The sequence below is a fragment of the Erythrolamprus reginae genome, chromosome 7 (genome assembly GCF_031021105.1).
Source record: "Erythrolamprus reginae isolate rEryReg1 chromosome 7, rEryReg1.hap1, whole genome shotgun sequence".
Classification (NCBI taxonomy): domain Eukaryota; kingdom Metazoa; phylum Chordata; class Lepidosauria; order Squamata; family Dipsadidae; genus Erythrolamprus; species Erythrolamprus reginae.
Genome location: NC_091956.1, coordinates 19,062,871 through 19,083,368, shown reverse-complemented (window position 1 = coordinate 19,083,368; position 20,498 = coordinate 19,062,871). Strand labels below are relative to the sequence as shown.

General features: G+C 40.2%; 1 protein-coding gene across 1 annotated transcript in view; it reads right to left on the bottom strand.

Annotated features, from left to right (window-relative positions):
- Positions 1–20,498, bottom strand: part of LOC139170036 (elongation factor 1-beta-like) — a 79,685-nt gene that overhangs the window by 13,939 nt on the left and 45,248 nt on the right. The window lies entirely within an intron of this gene.

The window sequence follows — 20,498 nt, the reverse complement described above, 5'->3', positions numbered from 1 at the left end:
TCAGCTGGTGGACATGGCAAGCCTGGGTTGTTGCCCGTTTTAGTGACCCAGACCACCAAGTTACTAACAGTTCTTTAGCACTGGTCCGAATTGGGAGGAATCTACCTCTGGGCGGGTATGTGCCTTTGAGTCAGTTTTTGACTCCTGGTGATTGCTTGGACTGCAGTATCCTTGGCATGGCTTTTGGGTTGTAGTTTGCCGCTGCCTTCTTCCTTGGGCTGAGAGCGAGGGACTGGCCCAAGGTCATCCAGTTGGTTTATGCCTAAGAATTCACAATTTCCTGTTTTCTAGCCTGATGCTTTAATTATAAGAGCATATTTGATCTTTCTGTTCAAGCCGTCTCCCCAATAATTCCAGTAAGGTACTACCAGCATATAGATAATGCTTCAATTTAATTCCCTGAAGAGTATCAGAATAAGATAATTAGATGAGATGCGGGTGCAGTAATCGCTTGCTGGTTACGTGGACCGGTGTGCAGTTCCAGTTGGAAAAATGGGATCTGCGCATGCATAGCCCCCGCATGAGATTTGGCTTCTGCACATGTTCAACAAGCAAAATCTTGCGTGAGGATGCTCCCACAAGTGAGATTTCAGCGATTTTCACCGATTTCTTTGCTTCTGCGCATGCACGGAAGCAAAAATATTAATGAAAATCACCAAAATCTTACTCATACACATGTCCTCGCACAAGGTTTCAATTGCTGTGCTGAAGCCAAATCTTGTGTCGATGGGTGCAAGCACGCCTGCCAGATGCACCTGCAACCAGTAATGGGCAGCCAAAATTTTTACTGCCACACTGTGGGTGTGGCTTATTTTGTGGGCCTGGCTTGATAGTCATGTGACTGGGTAGGAGTGGCTTGCTGGCCATATGACCAGGTGGGAGTGGCTTGAACAATAATCATCGTTCAAGTGAACTGTTAAGTCCTCGACTTACAGCCTATTATTATTATTATTATTATACAGCCTACCCAGTTCCGCTCTCTGGGGTGCATGGCATTGGGCTAGAATACATCCAGAACCGCTTTCTACTGCACGAATCCCAGCGGCCGATAAGGTCCCATAGAGTTGGCCTTCTCCAGGTCCCATCAACCAAACAATGTCGTTTGGTGGGCCCCAGGGGAAGAGCCTTCTCTGTGACGGCCCCGGCCCTCTGGAACCAACTCCCCCCAGAGATTAGAACTGCCCCCACCCTCCTTGTCTTTTGCAAATTACTTAAGACCCACCTTTGTCACCAGGCATGGGGGAGTTAAGTTATCCTCCCCCCCTAGGCTATTACAAGTTATGCATGGTATGTTCGTGTGTATGTTTGGTTTTTTATAATAAGGGTTTTTTAGTTGTTTTTATTAATTGGATTGTTCATGTTGTTTTACCACTGTTGTTAGCTGCCCCGAGTCTGCGGAGAGGGGCGGCATACAAATCCAATAAATAATAATAATAATAATAATAATAATAATAATAATAATAATAATAATAATAATTTGCTTCTCGTTTCCCGCGCTCTCCTTCCTGGGTCAACCCCCTGCCTCAGACTGGGTAGCTGGGCGAATGGGTGCTGATCAGCTGTTGAGAAAAGAGGGAGGAGGAAATGGCCAGTGCTAGCCTCTCTGGCGCTTTCCGAGGAAGAGGAGGAGGATGAAAGGGCGGATAGTCAGCTGGAGCTGGGTACACAGCTTCATTTCCACCAGTGGAACTGCGTTCCACCCTGTCCTGCCTGCTGCCCACCCCTGCCTGTGCCCACGACAGCCTCAATGGGCAGAACTGTAGCATCAAAGACAAGTGGTCCTTCACTGCCGTAGTGGTCTTCTATTATACCACCTACAGGATACCCAATAGCATTTCAGATATACAGTAGTAGAAACTCTTCTTGGTGGACATTAATGGAATGCAGACAGGTGAGAGAAATCATAATCTGTTCGATTTGGTGGCTTATTATTTGGTCCACCTTCATCCAGTGTTCCCTCTAATTTTTTGGGGGGGTGGGCGGAAAAGTATAGTGTCTGAGCGGCAGTCCCTTCGGGACTGGGCGGCACTCTTTCCCTCTCGGCTTCTGGGCAGGTTTGAAAAACTCTGAGTTGATGATGATTTTTAAGTGAGCCATTGCTCACTGCTCAGCTTAGAGGGAACTATGCCTTCATCCACAGAAGCCCTTGGGTTAATTGCAATCCAATCATTCTTTTCTTTATCTAACCTATGTATCTCATATGGGAATTGAGGGAAAAACATTGGGAGGTGGGAATATTGTCCATGTTAGTTTGAACGGAACGTAGAAAACAAACAAACATTGTCCATTATCACCCCGATCCATCAAAGTTTCAAAGTCCAGCTAGACACCTCATGTATTGTATGATGGACAACTTTGGCCTCTTTATGACTTTGGAGGCTTGCCAGGGAGTTGGAGTCAACAGATCAGTGATGGTGAACCTTTTTTTGCTTGAGTGCCGAAAGAGCGTGGATGCGCACTTTGGTGTATGCCCGAGTGCCCACACCCATAATTCAATGCTTGGGGAGGGCGAGAACAGTTTTCCCCACAGGCTGGAAACGGCCTGTTTCCAAAATTCTTATGGACCCAGTAGACTCGTGTTTCACCCTTCCCAGGCTCCAAAGCCTTCCTTGGAGCTGGTGGAGGGGAAAAACACCCTCTCCCATCCTTCCTGAGGCTCTCCGGAAGCCAAAAATACCCTCCAGAACCTCTGTGTGAGCCAAAAATCAGCTGGCTAGCACACCCATGCATGTTGGAGCTGAGTTATAAGAACAGCTCATGTGCCAGCAGATAAGGTTCTGCGTGCCATCTGTGGCACCCATGCCATAGGTCTGTCATTACTGCAATAGAGGTCCCTTTGAGCTTCTGATCCAAAGGTGAGATATACATCTAATAAATAAGCCAGCAAATAATAATTCCTTCAGCTTCAGAAATCAGAATTATACGGATTTCTTCTAATTTTATTTATTTATTTATTTATTCATTCATTCATTCATTCATTCATTCATTCATTCATTCATTCATTCATTCATTCATTCATTTATTAGATTTGTATAATGCCCCTCTCCGCAGAATTGTGGACTTGAGACATTGAAAGCATTATCTCCTTTTGCAAAGTGTATGTCTTCCAGGTAGTATTGTATTTATACATGGATTATATGATACAAGTTGAAAATTGTCCTACTCCAGCTCTGCGGTTCCACGAAAACACATTTTGTAACAATCCTTTCAACAGTCACCTGGATGAACAGATCTTGCCTCTGGGCAAGCATTATTATTTTTTTGCTTCTGTTTCTGAGCCACTTTACATTCACATGTGTTCTCTTATTGAGATAGCATAGGATCGCATTGTCACAAGTTTATACCACATCAAAGATGCTAGACCATGGGTGTCAAACTCAAAGCTGGTGGGGCCAGATCCAGCCTGTGGGGTGTATAGATCTGGTTCCCAGAACCTCCCTGGAAACAGCAAAGAACTGATCCATGGTGCCCCTGTCAGCAAAAACTGAGCCCTAGATGGTCCCATTTTTGGCCATGGCAGCCTCCTGCAGCCCTCTGCCAGCAAAAATGGAGGCTGGAGGGGCTGCATATAGCGCCCCCAAGCTCCTTTTTTTTCTGGCAGAGGGCTATCAAAACAAAATAAATACCAAAGAAGAGGCGAAATGTTTCTCCTTTGGCATTTGAGCATGCAAGAAGGGACAGAAAAAGAGAACAGGAAGCGGGAAAGATAAAGAAAAAGATGGGAAGTAAGAAGAAAGGAAAAAGAAGGGAAGAAAAGGAGGAGGAGGGAGGAAACAGAAGAGAGGAAGTAAATGAGGAAGGGAAGAAGGAGGGAAGGAAGGAAGGACATGAGTAGAAGGAAAGAGATGAATAGAGGAAGGGAGGAAGGAAGGGAAGGGAGGAAAAAAGGAAGGAAGGACATGAGTAAAAGGAAGGAGATGAATAGAGGAATGAAGGGAGGGAGGGAGGACATGAGTAAAAGGAAGGAGATGAATAGAGGGAAAAAGGAAGGAAGGACATGAGTTAGAAGGAAAGAGGTGAATAGAGGAAGGGAGGGAGGACACGAGTAGAAGGAAAGAGATTAATAGAGAAAGGGAGGAAGGGAGGAAGGAAGGGAAGGGAGGAAGGAAGGGAAGGGAGGGAGGAAGGACATGAGTAAAAGGAAGGAGAGGAATAGAGGAAGGAAGGGAGGGAGGACATGAGTAGAAGGAAGGAGATGAATAGAGGAAAAAAGGAAGGAAGGAGGGAAGGACACAAGTAGAAGGAAAGAGTTGAATAGAGAAAGGAAGGAAGGGAAGTGAGGAAGGGAGGAAGGGAGGGAAAGGAGGAAGGAAGGGAAGGGAGGGAGGAAGGACATGAGTAAAAGGAAGGAGAGGAATAGAGGAAGGAAGGGAGGAAGGACATGAGTAGAAGGAAGGAGATGAACAGAGGAAAAAAAGGAAGGAAGGAGGGAAGGAAGGAAGGACATGTGTAGAAGGAAGGAGATGAGTAGAGGAAGGAAGGAAAGAAAAATGGTAGGTTCTGAAGGAAATCTTGCATTATCACTTGGTCACCACAGGTGTTCCTATCAAGAGTATCGTTGAGCTGGCCACCATACCATTGCCACGCCCATCCCGCCTCCCTGTGGTCAAATACAATGCTGATGTGGCCCTCAATGAAATTGAATTTGTGACTCCTGTGCTAGACTGTAACCGAACCAGGAGCGTCAACCCACTGCTCCCGGTTCAGACCACTTCTTAGAACTGGTCACAGCGGCAAAGGGAGGCTATGCGCACCCACCTAGGATGCTTCTGCATATGCACAGAAATGTTCCACGCATGCAACCACCTACGCAAACTAATGGCAAACTAATTCAGAACCCACCACTATACTGTATGTTCTCTTTCCTGTTACTGAAATTTCGGAACATTGATTTTTTTTTTTGGACACCTTCCAAAATGATATCTTCATCAAAATGATTGAGGCACTTGGCTCCCATCATAAGCAAGTCTGCCAATATGATTGATTTGACTGATTGTTTAATTGATACCCATTCTTTTCTTTCAAGAGTTGCATGTCTTCTCCAGAGCAATGGGGAATGTACCTGTGAGATTTAGCAGGGATTTAGAGTCTTTCAAGTGTGTGTCAGCACTCAAATCCTTTTAAAAAAAATGTTATCATCTTGACACAGAATTTTGTCCTAGAAATCTCTAATTCTGCTCACAAAAGCATTCCTCTTTCCTTTTCTTTTCCATTTAGCCACTTCTCTCCCTTTATAGGTAAAATAAAAAATATCAAATATTATTTTAAGAGTTCTAATGTTATTTTTTTTGCCCCACTTCCATTTTACCGTCACTTTCCTTTATAATTTTTTTTTTAAAGTTTGAAAAATTCCAAAGGTATTTTAAATCATATCCATTCATTGACTTAGTGTGTGTGTGTGTTATTTATTCATTTATTCATTTATTCATTTATTCATTCATTCATTCATTCATTCATTCATTCATTCATTCATTCATTCATTGGATTTGTATGCCGCCCCTCTCCGCAGACTTGTAACAATCCAATACTAAACTACTAAATCCAAAACTACAATCCAATACTAAACTACTAAAAAAAAACGTATTATAAAACCAAACATACATACAAACATACCATGCGTAAATTGTAAGGCCTAGGGGGAAAGAATATCTCACTTCCCCCATGCCTGATGGCAGAGGTGGGTTTTAAGAAGCTTACGAAAGGCAAGGAGGGTGGGGGCAATTCTAATCTCTGGGGGAAGTTGGTTCCAAAGGGCCGGGGCCGCCACAGAGAAGGCTCTTCCCCTGGGTCCCGCCAAACGACATTGTTTAGTTGACGGGACCCGGAGAAGGCCCACTCCGTGGGACCTAACTGGTCACTGGGATTTGTGCAGCAGAAGGCAGTCCCTGAGATAATCTGGTCCGGTGCCATGAAGGGCTTTGTAGGTCATAACCAACACTTTGAATTGTGACCGGAAACTGATTGGCAACCAATGCAGATTGCTGAGTGTTGGTGTAAAATGGGTATATTTGGGAAAGCCCATGACTGCTCTCGCAGCTGCATTCTGCACAATCTGAAGTTTCCGAACACTTTTCAAAGGTATTTATTTGATGCGAGAATATTATTTGATGCTAGAATCATTTTGAAGCCCCCCAAAATAGATGAATATCTTACTTAGTAGAGAGGGAGAGCAAGAGAGAAATCACCTTTTGTATGAGAAATACTGTAACTGGGGAACAATTCATAACACAATTTTTGTGGAGTTTGATTTTTGAGCTTTTTTATAGTTAATTAGGCATGCTGGTTACAAAACTGTAGTTTTTTTTAGGTAACATGATCATCAATTTGCATTTTTTTTTTACATAGCCATCTTGCTAACTTTCCGAGTCTACGGAGAGGGGTGGCATACAAATGTAATAACTAACTGAATGAATGAATGAATGAATTAATGAATGAATGAATGAATGAATGAATGAATGAAATCTTGGTGCAGTCAGTGATGAGCAGGGTGAGCAATTCCACCATGGAGTCACAGTATCAAGGTAGATGGGATGTACATATGATGTCTGACTATGGTTGGAGCATCAAGCAAGAATTTATTTATTTATTTATTTATTATTTAGATTTGTATGCCGCCCCTCTCCGCGAACTCGGAATGTCCACAGATTAAACACTCCAGAAAAACCTTAATATGTAGAATTAGTAATTACCATTCAAAAAATTTAAGGAAATGTTTTACCTTAATATAATAATTTTACCTTAAAATTATTTACCTTAATTTTAAGGAAAAGGTTTACCTTAATATGTATAATTACCGTTCAATTTAACAGTAATTATTATAGCCTTCGTATGAATAAAATTATTCTTTGTAAACTGTATAATTGGTACATTTTTACTTTCCTTTCCTTCATAAGCACAATTTGTATGACTTTTGAGGGTATCCTGTAGCTTAAAAATTGATGAGATAGACAAAAACTGTGGTTAGTTTTAGATTCAGAGGCCAAAACGTAGTTGAAAACCAGTCACAGATTTAAGATGAAAATGAAATTGCTGTTCCCCAGTGTTGTGGTTGCTATTGGCTCATGTGCAGGCTAATCAGATGCTTAGGTGGTTTGTTTTATTCTCTCTCTCTCCAACCCTCTATCTATCTGTCTTATCTTTTATCTATCAGGTTTCTAGGCAACCCTTCTCATATTTGGCACAAAATAGTAACATAGATCTGTCCTAGAGGCCCACCCCACTATTTGAGAAGCACTATTCTAAAGTAACTGGTAAGAACAGGGGAAGGAAGAACTTCTTTTTGTAGTAGTAGTTGTTGTTGTTGTTGTTGCTGCTGCTGCTGCTGCTGCTGCTGTTCTTCTTCTTCTTCTTCTTCTTCTTCTTCTTCTTCTTCTTCTTCTTCTTCTTCTTCTTCTTCTTCTTCTTCTTCTTCTTGTCCTTCTTGTCCTTGTCCTTGTTCTTCTTGTTCTTCTTGTTCTTCTTGTTCTTCTTGTTCTTCTTGTTCTTGTTCTTCTTCTTCTTGTTGTTCTTGTTCTTGTTCTTGTTCTTCTTCTTCTTCTTCTTCTCCTTCTCCTCCTCCTCCTCCTCCTCCACCACCTCCTTGTTTTTTCATTTTTTTAAAAAACTGATTTTTCATTGTAATTGTCTTGTTTGTGTATAACTGGATGGGTACTCCATATGGCTGCCACTATGTTTCAATAGGAATGCAATAAATATAATTATAGCATCTAAAGAACATTTTATTGGAAGCATACTGTATTTTTTAATCAGAGAATCTTCTTCCTGGACTGCAGCGGGTTTCTGTTCTCAATAATGGGTGTTTATCTATATATCATCGCACACACTATGTCGAGCTGAATTTGTTCATTGTTATTTCTGGCAAGGATCAAATTTGGCTCATCTATAAGCTTGAGTGCATTCTCTGCATTCATCTACCTCCGCAAAAAAAGGATATTATTTTGAAGGCTTTGTTTTAGAGTCAGCTACTAAGAACAAAGGGTTTTATTTGTTTCTGAGTTGGATCTTGTATATTTATAAACTGGTGATCCAGGTGAGAGAATCTGAATTAGAATGACATTTAGTGTGTGTGGGGGAAATATCCAGAGAATGTTTTAAGATAAGGAAGCTGGACTGGTAATAAAATCAAGGAGGGGACAAATGAGAAGCAACAGGAGTAGAAATTCACCTAGCACGATTTATTTATTTGTTCATTTGTTTGTTTGCTTATTTATACATCATATTTGGGGCATGATGGCTCAGCAATTAAAGATGCTGAGATTTTCAGCTGGAGAGTTGGCAGCTCAGGTTCAAGAGCCAAGCAGCATATCATGGGGTGAGCTCCCCTTCCTCCAGCTCCAGCTCCTGATCATCCACCAGATTGAAAGCATGCAAATGCAAGTAGATAAATAGGTACCACTGTGTTGAGAAGGTAACAGTGTTCCATGAGCCTTTGACATATAGCCATGCTGTCCATATGGCCATGGAAATTGTCTTCAGGCAACCCTGGCTTTCTGGGACAAGAAATGGAGATGCGTCACTGTCACCATGTATCACTGTCATGATTTGGCAGATTTTTTTTTTTACCCTTTTTACATCATATTTAAAAATTATCTATCTCCATCTTAGAGTGACTCATCTACTGCTTGTCATCATCTAATACACAGTGCTCAAAAAATAAAGGGAACACTTAAACAACACAATAGAAGTCCAAGTAAATCAAACTTCTGTGAAATCAAACTGTCCACCTAGGAAGCAACACTGATTGACAATCAATTTCACCTGCTGTTGTGCACATTCAACTTTGTACAGAACAAAGTATTCAATGAGAATATTTCATTCATTCAGATCTAGGATGTGTTATTTGAGTGTTCCCTTTATTTTTTTGAGCAGTATATATATTGAAAAATACCATACCCCCTTAGTTTTGGGAGAGGAAAATAGGGGGGAAAATCTACCTAGCTGGCTAATGTCCTTAATCTGAGCAGTTTCAGCACAACAACAATAACAACAACAACAACAACAACAACAACAGAGTTGGGACCTTGGAGGACTTCTAGTCCTACCCCCTGCTTAGGCAGGAAACCCTACACCACTTCAGACAGATGGCTATCCAACATCTTCTTAAAAACGTCCAGTGTTGGCGCATTCACAGCTTCTGAAGGCAAGCTGTTCCACAGATTAATTGTTCTCACTGTCAGGAAAGGTCTCCTTAGTTCTAAGTTACTTCTCCCGTTGATTAGTTTCCACCCATTTCTTCTTTTCCTACCCTCAGGTGCTTTGGATAATAGGTTGACTCCTTCTTCTTTGTGGAAGCCCCTGAGATATTGGAACACTGCTATTTTATGCCCTGCACATTATTTTATCCCCTGGTTAGGGGTGAAAAAAAAGCTCTTTTTTGGAGGGAGTAGCAATGAAAACAAGCCTGCAAGAGCTGGGAATATCAATAGCACATCATTAGAGCTGGAAAAAAAGCTTTAAAAAAAGCTACATTCGGAGTACAGTGTTCCCTCGATTTCCGCGGGGGATGCGTTCCAAGACCGCCTGCAAAAGTCGAATTTCCGCGAAGTAGAGATGCAGAAGTAAATACACTATTTTGGGCTATGGACAGTATCACAAGCCTTCCCTTAACACTTTAAACCCCTAAATTACCATTTCCCATTCCCTTAACAACCATTTACTCACCATTATTACTGGTACACCATTATTACTAATATACTAATATACTAATATACTAAAATATCAGGATCACTAAGTATAAGGCACTTAGTGATCCTGATATTTATAAACATAATTATTTATTAACAATAATTATTTTTTTGGTTATTTATTTGCAAAAATTATTAGTTTGGCGATGACGTATGACGGCATCGGATGGGAAAAACCGTGGTATAGGAAAAAAACCTCGAAGTATTTTTTAATTAATAGTTGTTAAAAAACTGTGGTATAGGCTATTCGCGAAGTTCGAACCCGCGAAAATCGAGGGAACACTGTATAAGACGTACCAAACTTTTCAGCCTCTTTTATTTATTTATTATTTATTTATTACTTAGATTTGTATGCCGCCCCTCTCCGAAGACTCGGGGCGGCTCACAACACGTGGAAACAAATCATAAATAATCTGACAATTTAAAATATTAAAGATTTAAAAAAGACCCCATATACTAACAGACATACACACAAGCATACCATATATAAATTAAACATGCTCAGGGGAAGATGTTTCAGTTCCCCCATGCCTGACGGCAAAGGTGGGTTTTAAGGAGTTTACGGAAGGCAGGAAGAGTAGGGGCAGTTCTAATCTCCGGGGGGAGTTGGTTCCAGAGGGCCGGTGCCGCCACAGAGAAGGCTCTTCCCCTGGGGCCCGCCAACCGACATTGTTTAGTTGACGGGACCCGGAGAAGGCCCACTCTGTGGGACCTAATCAGTCGCTGGGATTCGTGCGGCAGGAGGCGGTCTCGGAGATATTCTGGTCCAATGCCATGAAGGGCTTTAAAGGTCATAACCAACACTTTGAATTGTGACCGGAAACTGATCGGCAGCCAGGAGGGAAACTGATCAGGAGGGAAAAGTGTGTCTTATACGGTGTTTTTATTTGCAAAGCAAATAAATGATTTTCAGAAGCCTCAATAAATTATTCACATTTCTTCCATATCCTGGGTATACATCTGGATTATTTATTGCAAAAACAGTGACTTTATTTCATTTCTTTTTTTTTAAAAAATAGTTGATTTGAGATGCCTTGGCATTAGACACATCACAGGTCGTAAACATAAGTGGGGGAAAAAGTTCAAACTGGCTGTGTAGATAACAAGAGAACACTCTCTGTCTATGAGATAACCATATCATAAACACAAGGCAAGTGTAGCTGGGGCAGGCAATCAGAGCAAGCCAACAATGTTTCATTTCCACTTTTGTTTTTACTTTTTATCTTGCTTTGCCAGTGTGTGCTAAATGTTTAAATAGTTCAAATTAAATTTGGAACTGGTTGGATTCTCCCATTCTGAGAGATGAGACAGCTTTCTCTCTCTTTTTTTTTTTTCCTTGTCATGAACACATTTCAATTAATTAACTCCAGGTAGATTTATCAACTTCTTCAATTTGCTTGATTAGTCCTTATTTTTTATTTTTATTTTTTTGTTCTTTCAACTGTGTGAGATGTTTTGCGTGGAATGTCTTGCTAATAAGAAGATAATTTTGGAGTAGGACTAAATAAACTTGTATGTTCAGCAATTACTTACGTTGCACTATGGTTAAGGAAGCAACAGGGAAGGTAGATGCATTTGGCACCAATATTATCTTTGTCCAATTGTATCAGAAGTGGGTTCAGTGATGGGCTCCTATAGGTACGGTCAGGTTTGCAGAACCGGTAGAAATTTTGGTCAGGTATGCAGAACTGATAGGAAAAAAAATGATTTCCCCTCCCCTTCTGGGCTCTGGGTATGTTTTTTGACATACAAATCTAATTAATAATAATAATAATAATAATAATAATAATAATAATAATAATAATAACCGACTGGTGATGAAATACAAAATCCAGCATAGTGATCTCGTTTTCTGTGTTGTACTGACATAACAACAACAACAACAACAATAATAATAATAATAATAGGGGTGGCATACAAATCTATTTTTTATTATTATTATTATTATTATTATTATTATTATTATTATTATTATTATTATTATTTTCCTAACACAGTAAATGAAGTAGAATTTGTATAATTTTAAAACAGTTGTGTGTGTGCGTGTGTGTGTGTGTGTGTGTACATACACATACAGTTTATATAGTACAGTGTTTTTCAACAGGGGATCCGCAGAACCCAAGGGTTCCACAAGGACCAGCCAGGGGTTCCGTGATTTAATGAGAAAAAACAAAACAAAACAACCAGGAGCAGCAGCAGCCCTCACCCCCCCTCCTCTTTACCTCCTCCCAGAATGCTCCACCTCTTCCCAGAATGCCTCCTCCTCCCAGAATGCTGTTTCTCCCCACCCAACAGCGGCAACTGGCAACCAAGCTGTCGAGCGGGGAGAAACCCCTGTGGTCAGATCCTCCGTTCAGCTACTCCGGCTCTCTGTACCATGCCCACCCCTGCCGATCCTCCCTTTGCTGTTTCTTTTTAGCATGGGTGAGAGAGAAAGAGAGAGGGAGAAGAGGGAAACAAATGAGAGAGAGAATGGAGAGAAAGAAAAAGGGAGAGGAAGAAAGAGCGAGAAAAACAGAAATAAAAGTGAGAGAAATGAGAGCAAAAAGGGAGGAGAAACAAATGAGAGAGAGAAGGGGGGAGAGGGAGAAGTACACAGAAATGAGAGAGACCTGGAGGGAGAGAATGAGAGAGAGGAAAAAGAGGGAAAAGAGAGAGAAAGAAGTAGAGAGAAAGAAAGAAAAAGGAAATAGAGGGAGGGAAAGAGAGAAGTGGACAGGAAGGAAGGAAGGAGGGAGGGAGGGAAGGAAGGAAGGAAAGAAGGATGGATGGAAGGAAGGAGAAATGGAGGGAACAAGGAAGGAAGGAAGGAAGGAAGGAAAGAGAAATGGAGGGAACAAGGGAGGGAGGGAGGGAGGAAGGAGGAAGAATGAAATGAATGGAAGGGCAGAGGAAGGAAGGACTTTTTTTTTTGGGGGGGGGGGATAATTTTCCATGAATAAAATGCGGTATTTTTTTAGCACCTAATATCAATCATCAAAAAGTTGCAAAAGGTTTTTTTCTAATTTTGTCACCTAGTTACATACAATTTATTTCAATTAAATTCCCTCCATAATGTTCCAGGCTCGCCTTGAAGGGATGTAAACAATACCGGTACACGGTACAGGTTCCGCCAGAAATCTAATGACACCAATGGGTTCCCCTGAAGAAATAAGGTTGAAAAATACTGATATAGTAGATAGTATATATATATTTATGTGCTTGTGTGTAATATGTATGTACACATATGGTATATATACATAGAATTAAATAGTATATTTTGGATGTCTACGGAGAGGGGCGGCATACAAATCTAATAAATAAATAAATAAATAATAAATGTTCAGTGATAGTAAATAGATAGGGAAATTGTATCTCTTTGAGGTGAGGAGAGGCCAGGCACCCTAACCCAAACCCAAACCCTTGACAGGAGTGACGTCAAGTTGGCCACCTTTAAGCCATCCCTGGTCACATGATCATTAAGCCACTCCCACCTGATCACATGGACGGTAAGGCACACCCACAAAATAAGCCACGCCTACACCATGGTAGTAAATTTTTTTGCAGCCCTTCACTGTATAGGAGTTCAAAGGCATTTTATTTAATGGGTGGTAATTAAAGAGGAGTATATTGGTATAATAAAGAAATCAATTGTTGTTGGTTTCCTTATTTGCTTGTCCACTTCTCAAAGTAGACAAGATTTCCTCTCCAAACTCAAAATTTAAAAAAGGAGTGAAAGAAGCAAAAAAAATTACTGAAATCTCACTGGAGTGCATATCCCCTTATGAGTTTTTGCTTCTGGTCGTGCACGGGAAGCAAAATCTCGCTAGGGATGCATGTGCCAATGAGATTTTGGCAACTTTTTGCTTCTGCACATGTGTAGAAGCAAAAATAAATCACCAAAATCTTGCATGTGCACACGTCCCCTCGCAGGATTTTGCTTCCTGCGCATGTGCAGAAGCAAAATCTCACCCAGATGCGCCCAGGTGCAAGACTGGGTCATAGAGCTCTGCAAGAAGCACACTGGTTGCAGCGGTAAGTGGAATCCACCCCTAATCACAGGTATAGAGTCGTCTGCTTGAGTAGAGGTTGGACTAGAAGATGTCCAAATTTTCTTCTGATTCTGTTATTCTAAAATATTCAAGGACACACATCTCTCTATAGCCTTTAAGGTGAGGCGATACAGCGGTACCTTGTCTTACGATGCTGCCATTTCCCTAAACACCAGGTTCGTATCGTGAAAAATTCAGTAGATGATGTTCTGTCTGGGTCACTCCAGAAGCCAATACCAACCCAAAAAGAGAAGCCAGACACACTGGTAAAAGGCAAAGGCAGTTTTATAAAATTCAAGAAAAACACAGGTAACAGAAAATGTCCTTACAAACAGGAAAATGCTGTATCTTCAGATATATCCACGAAGGCAAAAGTCCATGCAGCAATACAGGATTCTTGCTGCCAAGACGAGGCTGTAGATAGCAGACCTACACCTCCCACGGGTCTTCCAAAGCTGCTGGGCCACAAGCCAGGAACAGAGACGCCGAGAAACAAGACAGGATAACGCAACTCCAAACTGATAACACTCCACATGGCTTCAAGGGCTTGCCTGCCTTTTAAACCCTGCTAAGGAGGACCACACCCAAACCCAGCTGTTCCTAATTCAGTGCTGATAATACTTCTTTAATTTCTCCTTTCTTTGATCTGACCATCTCTGTCGCATGTCAATGACGGCTTGAGCTTCATCACCTAATGACTCCAAACTACTGGCTGGGGAGAGCCCCCCCCCCCGGGCTCTCATGCTGTTCTCCTTCCTCTCATTCCTGACTTTCCTCTCCCCCGTCCAACTGTTCAGCCCCCTCCTCTCCACTGTCATCCTCCTCCGGGCAAGGAGCCAGCAGAGACACAGCCGGTCCCTGAGCAGCCTCAGGCTGAACCACAACAGATGAGGTGTTTGTAAGACGAGGTACCACTGTGCTCATTGTCCTGTGAAGTGACTGCCTAAATCAAATAAGAGAAAATGGTTTGTGGACCTGTTGGATATTTTTTTCTGAACAGTGATTATAGACGTAGGAGGATTCCTTAGATAGGATATCTTCAGGAGACCACAGGCAGTTGGAGAAGCTGCTCATTACTGTATGTAGGGTTTTTTTTAAATAAAAAATGAATCCACTTCGAGGAGACTGTAGGTGGTGAACAGCATGTGTGTTTATTTCATAATTAAATGTGTGTAATCTCAAGTTAAAGTGTTCCTGGAGTGATACATATAAAAAGAAACATATGTCAATCAATTAAAAGGAATGAAAAATAGACTAATTAAAGTGAAATGATAACCTGAAGGAGTTGTAAATTTTACAGTGTCTTCACTTTCTCTCTCTCTCTCTCTCTCTCTCTCTTTCTTTCTTTCCTTCCTTCCTTCCTTCCTTCTTTCTTTCTTTCGTTTTTTCCTTCCTAGCTGATGCAAATTTTGTTGAAACACTTGGACAATGCAGATAATATATTTTATCCTAAAAAAAACCCTTCTCCTGGGTTGGCAGGGTAGAAAAAGAGGGGAGAACAGTACTATTTTTAGTGCTGTGGTTCGGGATTGTTGCATTTTAAGAGCGATTAGGAAAAACACTGCACAAATTTATCATATAAGGGAGAGTTGCAGATAAAGTTCAGTGCAAATGTTTCAGGTTATTTGTTCATTAAAATAAAATAAAATATGCACGGTGTTTTATTTAAAAGAAATGGTAATCCTGATGTAGAACAGATAGAAAGCAAATCTGCTATCTTAGAAACATAGAAACATAGAAGACTGACAGCAGAAAAAGACCTCATGGTCCATCTAGTCTGCCCTTATACTATTTCCTGTATTTTATCTTACAATGGATCTATGTTTATCCCAGGCATGTTTAAATTCAGTTACTGTGGATTTACCAACCACGTCTGCTGGAAGTTTGTTCCAAGGATCTACTACTCTTTCAGTAAAATAATATTTTCTCATGTTGCCTTTGATCTTTCCCCCAACTAACTTCAGATTGTGTCCCCTTGTTCTTGTGTTCACTTTCCTATTAAAAACACTTCCCTCCTGAACCTTATTTAACCCTTTAACATATTTAAACGTTTCGATCATGTCCCCCCTTCTCCTTCTGTCCTCCAGACTATACAGATTGAGTTCATTAAGTCTTTTCTGATACGTTTTATGCTTAAGACCTTCTTGGCTTACCTTTTAAAAAATAGTTTAAAAATCTGCCATTGATCACAAGTGCTCTTTTTGTGTGGTGAAACTTTGTTCTTGTCTTATGTCTGGGATTGTACTTCCTCTGCATTGGTACCAAGGTTTCTGAAGTTGAATTTGAGGTTAAAGTGCTGATGCTCACCTTGTCAACACTTTGTTGCCTTGAAACAGGTGTGCTAAATTGCTACCTGTTTTTGTATGAACCTCCCTGTAAGTTAAGCATTGCTATAAATGTCTCAATCATATCATCATTATCTTAGATGATAAATTAGGATCTCTTTTTTCTTTCCTTTTTCTTTGTCTCTGTCTTTCTCTCTCTCTCTCTCTTCTTTTTGTTTCCCTTTCCCTCTCTTTCCATTTCCCCTCTCCTTTTGTTCTTTCTCTCTTCTCTGCCTCTCTCTTTTTCTCTCTTCTCTCTCTCTTCCCTTCCTTCTCTTTCTCTGCCTCTCTGTTACTGTCTCATTTTCTCTCTTCTCTACCTCTCTCTTTGATTGTCTCCTTTTTCCCTTTCCCTTCCGCTTTTCATATTTATTATTATTATTATTATTATTATTATTATTATTATTATTATTATTATTAATAAGACTCGGGCGGCTCACAACAGCATATAAAAAACAGTATAACAATGGGACAAATCTAATAATAAAACATATAAAAACCCCAACAATTAAAAACCATACAGCACATACACACCAAACGTGAAATATAATAAGCCTGGGGGAGATGTCTTAGTTCCCCCATGCCTGGCGATATAGGTGGGTCTTGAGTAACTTGCGAAAGACAAGGAGGGTGGGGGACGTTCTAATCTCTGGGGGGAGTTGATTCCAGAGGGCCAGGGCTGCCACAGAGAAGGCTCTTCCCCTGGGGCCCGCCAAATGACATTGTTTGGTCAACGGGACCCGGAGAAGGCCAACTCTATGGGACCTTATCGGCCACTGGGATTCGCGCGGTAGAAGGCGGTTCCGGAGGTATTCTGGTCCAATATCATGTAGGGCTTTAAAGGTCATTACCAACATAACATAATTACATCAACAGAGTTGGAAGGGACCTTGGAGGTCTTCCAGTCCAACCCCCTGCTTAGGCAGGAAATCCTACACTACTTCAGACAGATGTTTATCCAACATTTTCTTAAAAACTTCCAGTGTTGGAGCATTCATAACTTCTGGAGATAATCTGTTCCACTGATTAATTGTTCTAACTGTCGGGAAATTTCTCCTTAGTTCTAAGTTGCTTCTCTCCTTGTTCAGCTTCCGCCCATTGCTTCTTGTTCTACTCTCAGTTGCTTTGGAGAATAGGTTGACTCCTTCTTTCCTTTTCCTTTATCTCTCCCTCTTTATTTTTTCTTTCCCTCTCTTTCCCTTTCCCTTTTACTCTCTCTCTCTCTTCTTTTTCTCTCTGTTTCTTTTTCTTTCTTTCCCCTTCCTGCTCTTTCTCCATTTCTCTGTTTGTGTCTCTTTTTCTTTCTTCTCTTTCTCTCTATCATTGTCTCCTTTATTTTTTGTTTTTAATTTTGCTTTCCCTCTCTTTCTCTTCTTTCTCCTTCTCTTTTTCTTTTCTCCTTCTCCTTCCCCTTCTCTATTCCTTTCATTCTTGGAATTGGCAGCTTATACTGAATATTCAAATATTTTTCACATAAAATAGGAAATGTTTGGTTTATTTAATACATAATCAAAGTTCTTCTATAAAATATTCCTGGAATTAGCTGGCATTTAGTTTAATACCTTGCCCAGGTTTGTTTGATATCCAAGCTGTTTGCTCTCTTTAATTCCTTTTGTTCGTGAAAGATAGGGATGTGGGCCAGGGGGAAATGATGAGAGGGTAAAAAAAAAAGACAAATGGAAAGAAATAGAAAAGAGGCTGAAAATATTTATAGACATTCCTGATCTTTCTGGAAACTGAAAGTTCAAATTTCAGAAAAAAGCTAACACTGCAAGATACACCTGACCCCTTTACAGAAGAAGGAGAAAGAAGGAAGTAAAGATAGACATAAGAAAGAAAGAAAGAAAGAAAGAAAGAAAGAAATATAAATGGATGGATGGATGGATAGATAGGAAGGAAGGAAGGTAGGAAGGAGGAAGGAAGGAAGGAAGGAAGGAAGGAAGGAAGGAAGGAAGGAAGGAAGGAAAGGAAATAAAGAATCATAAAAAAATAGCTGACAAATCATTCAACTCTCGCAGCCTCCTGAATGGAACAGAACAAACTGATAACTCCCTACTTCTAAGACTTTCTTAAATAAATTAAAGAAAGAGTTAAAAAAGAAGAACAAGAACAACAATAAATAAAGCCTGTTTTGCAAACCTTAAATATTTTTACCGAACACAGTAACAAAAACAAAAACAAAATTGGAAATATTGAAAATTTCCTGCATAGATAATGTCTCTAGTACTTTAAAAAAAACATTCCAATTTAGCCTAATTCTTGATTGTCTCCCATTGATGTCCTAACTCTATTTAGCTTTCCTTTTAATTCAACATTTGATATTATTAAAATTATATAACTGTTTCCTTGGCTAATCATTAAAAGAAGGGAAAATGTCTGTGCAGAGGAACATGTTTCTCTCTACATCATTATATTCTTTCTTTTCAAAGAAAGAAAATTACATACACACAAAATGTTTACATAGCATATTGGCTTGCTAAGTATTCTCTGGATTAAATAGGATGCCAGAATAAAGCTAGCATTATCTATATGAAAAATAACCTCAGGTCGTATTTATGTCATATTGGCTAAAATATACCTATCTGCTCTTAGTGTCAATGGAGAATGTTGTTCTAGCACATATACAATTAAAGTTGATAGGTTGATAGTCTATATCTTCTCTAGCAATAAAGAATATATTTTTTATGAACACATCTGATAACAGCCATATCATATGAAATAATAAATCGAGAAATGTAAGAGGAGTAACTAATGAAGGATACAAGTTAACAGCTTAAAATGAATGAAAAATAGAGGGAGAAAAGGAAGGAAGTAGTAGAGCTAAGTTAATGAAACATGGGAACTCTCTGGTGGCTACATCGATGGTTGGTTGCTGCCAACTCAGACCATTTTGCCAAAACAATGGCAGAAATTTGCCACCTCTCACCAAAACATCAAGGATGTTGGCAATTTTGCTCTTTGATAGAATGTTTAGGAGTAGAGTAGAATGGTATCATTGATGGGATTTAAAACTTTTTTACTGCCGTTTCTGTGGTTGTGGCTTGGTAGGAGTGGCTTGGTGGGCATGACAGTGGAAGGATACTGTAAAATCTCAATTTCCAACTGAATCTTTTAATTTTTAGGATGTCTTTTTAAGTTTTTTAATTATTAATAATTGGGTCAAATGGTTTGATTATGTATTCCTTGTTTGTTGTGAGCCGCCCTGAATCCACAGATAGGAGTGGCATACAAATCCAAAAAATAAATTACTATTAGTCTTCTCATAATTCCTAACACCCATCCCCCTATAACCTTGTTGCTTGTATCTTTATGATTCATATTGTTTTATTTAATTTCCTAGTATGATTTTGATTGCTTATTTAGTATCCTAAGTGTTGTATCTTATGATTCATGATGAATCCATTTTTTATGTACACTAAGAGCTTATGCACCGAAGACAAATTCCTTGTATGTCCATTCACACTTGGCCAATAAAGAATTATATCTATCTATCTATCTATCTATCTATCTATCTATCTATCTATCTATCTATCTATCTATCTATCTATCTATCTATCTATCTATCTATCTATCCATCTATTTATCACCTATTTATCTATATCATTGTCTGTCTGCCTGCCTGTCTGTCTATCTACCTACCTACCTACCTACCTAACATCCGTCTGTCTGTCCGTCTGTCCGTCCATCCATCCATCCATCTATCACCTATTTATCTATATCATCTGCCTGCCTGCCTACTTGTCTGTCTGTCTACCTACCTGCCTACCTACCTAACATCCGTTTGTCTGTCTGTCTGTCTGTCTGTCTGTCTGCCTGCCTGCCTGCCTGCCTGCCTGCCTGCCTGCCTGCCTGCCTGCCTGCCTGCCTGCCTGCCTGCCTGCCTGCCTGCCTGCCTGCCTGCCTGCCTGCCTGCCTACCTACCTACCTACCTACCTACCTACCTATCTATCTATCTATCTATCTATCTATCTATCTATCTATCTATCTATCTATCTATCATCTATGCATCATCTTTCTATCTATCTATCTGACATTTGTGTGTGTACACATTATAAATTGAGCTTATGTTTCTGTAGCTTTATTTTCACATCACTTTGCAAACTTGGTTAGTTTTCTTTCTACATGTTTGTTAGTATTAGGCCTATCTTCCATCACAGAAAGGAAGAAAAAAATTACATCCCATCCCACATCTAATTAACTTGTTTATGGGGAAAAAAATAATACTTAAATGTAGATGTTTCCTCTGAAAAATGTAGAAGGCAGAAAACTAATAACTGGACTAATTTTATCAGGCAGATGGCTTAGTGGCAGTAACGGAATCACCCAAGTGGGAGAGCGTCATTGAATTCTGAACCAAGCAATATAGAACTCCTTGTGGCAAGCTGATATTGCAATGTTTGCTAATTATGTTGGAGAACACTGACCAGAAACTTTTAACGGACGCCAGCTGGCCTTCTAAA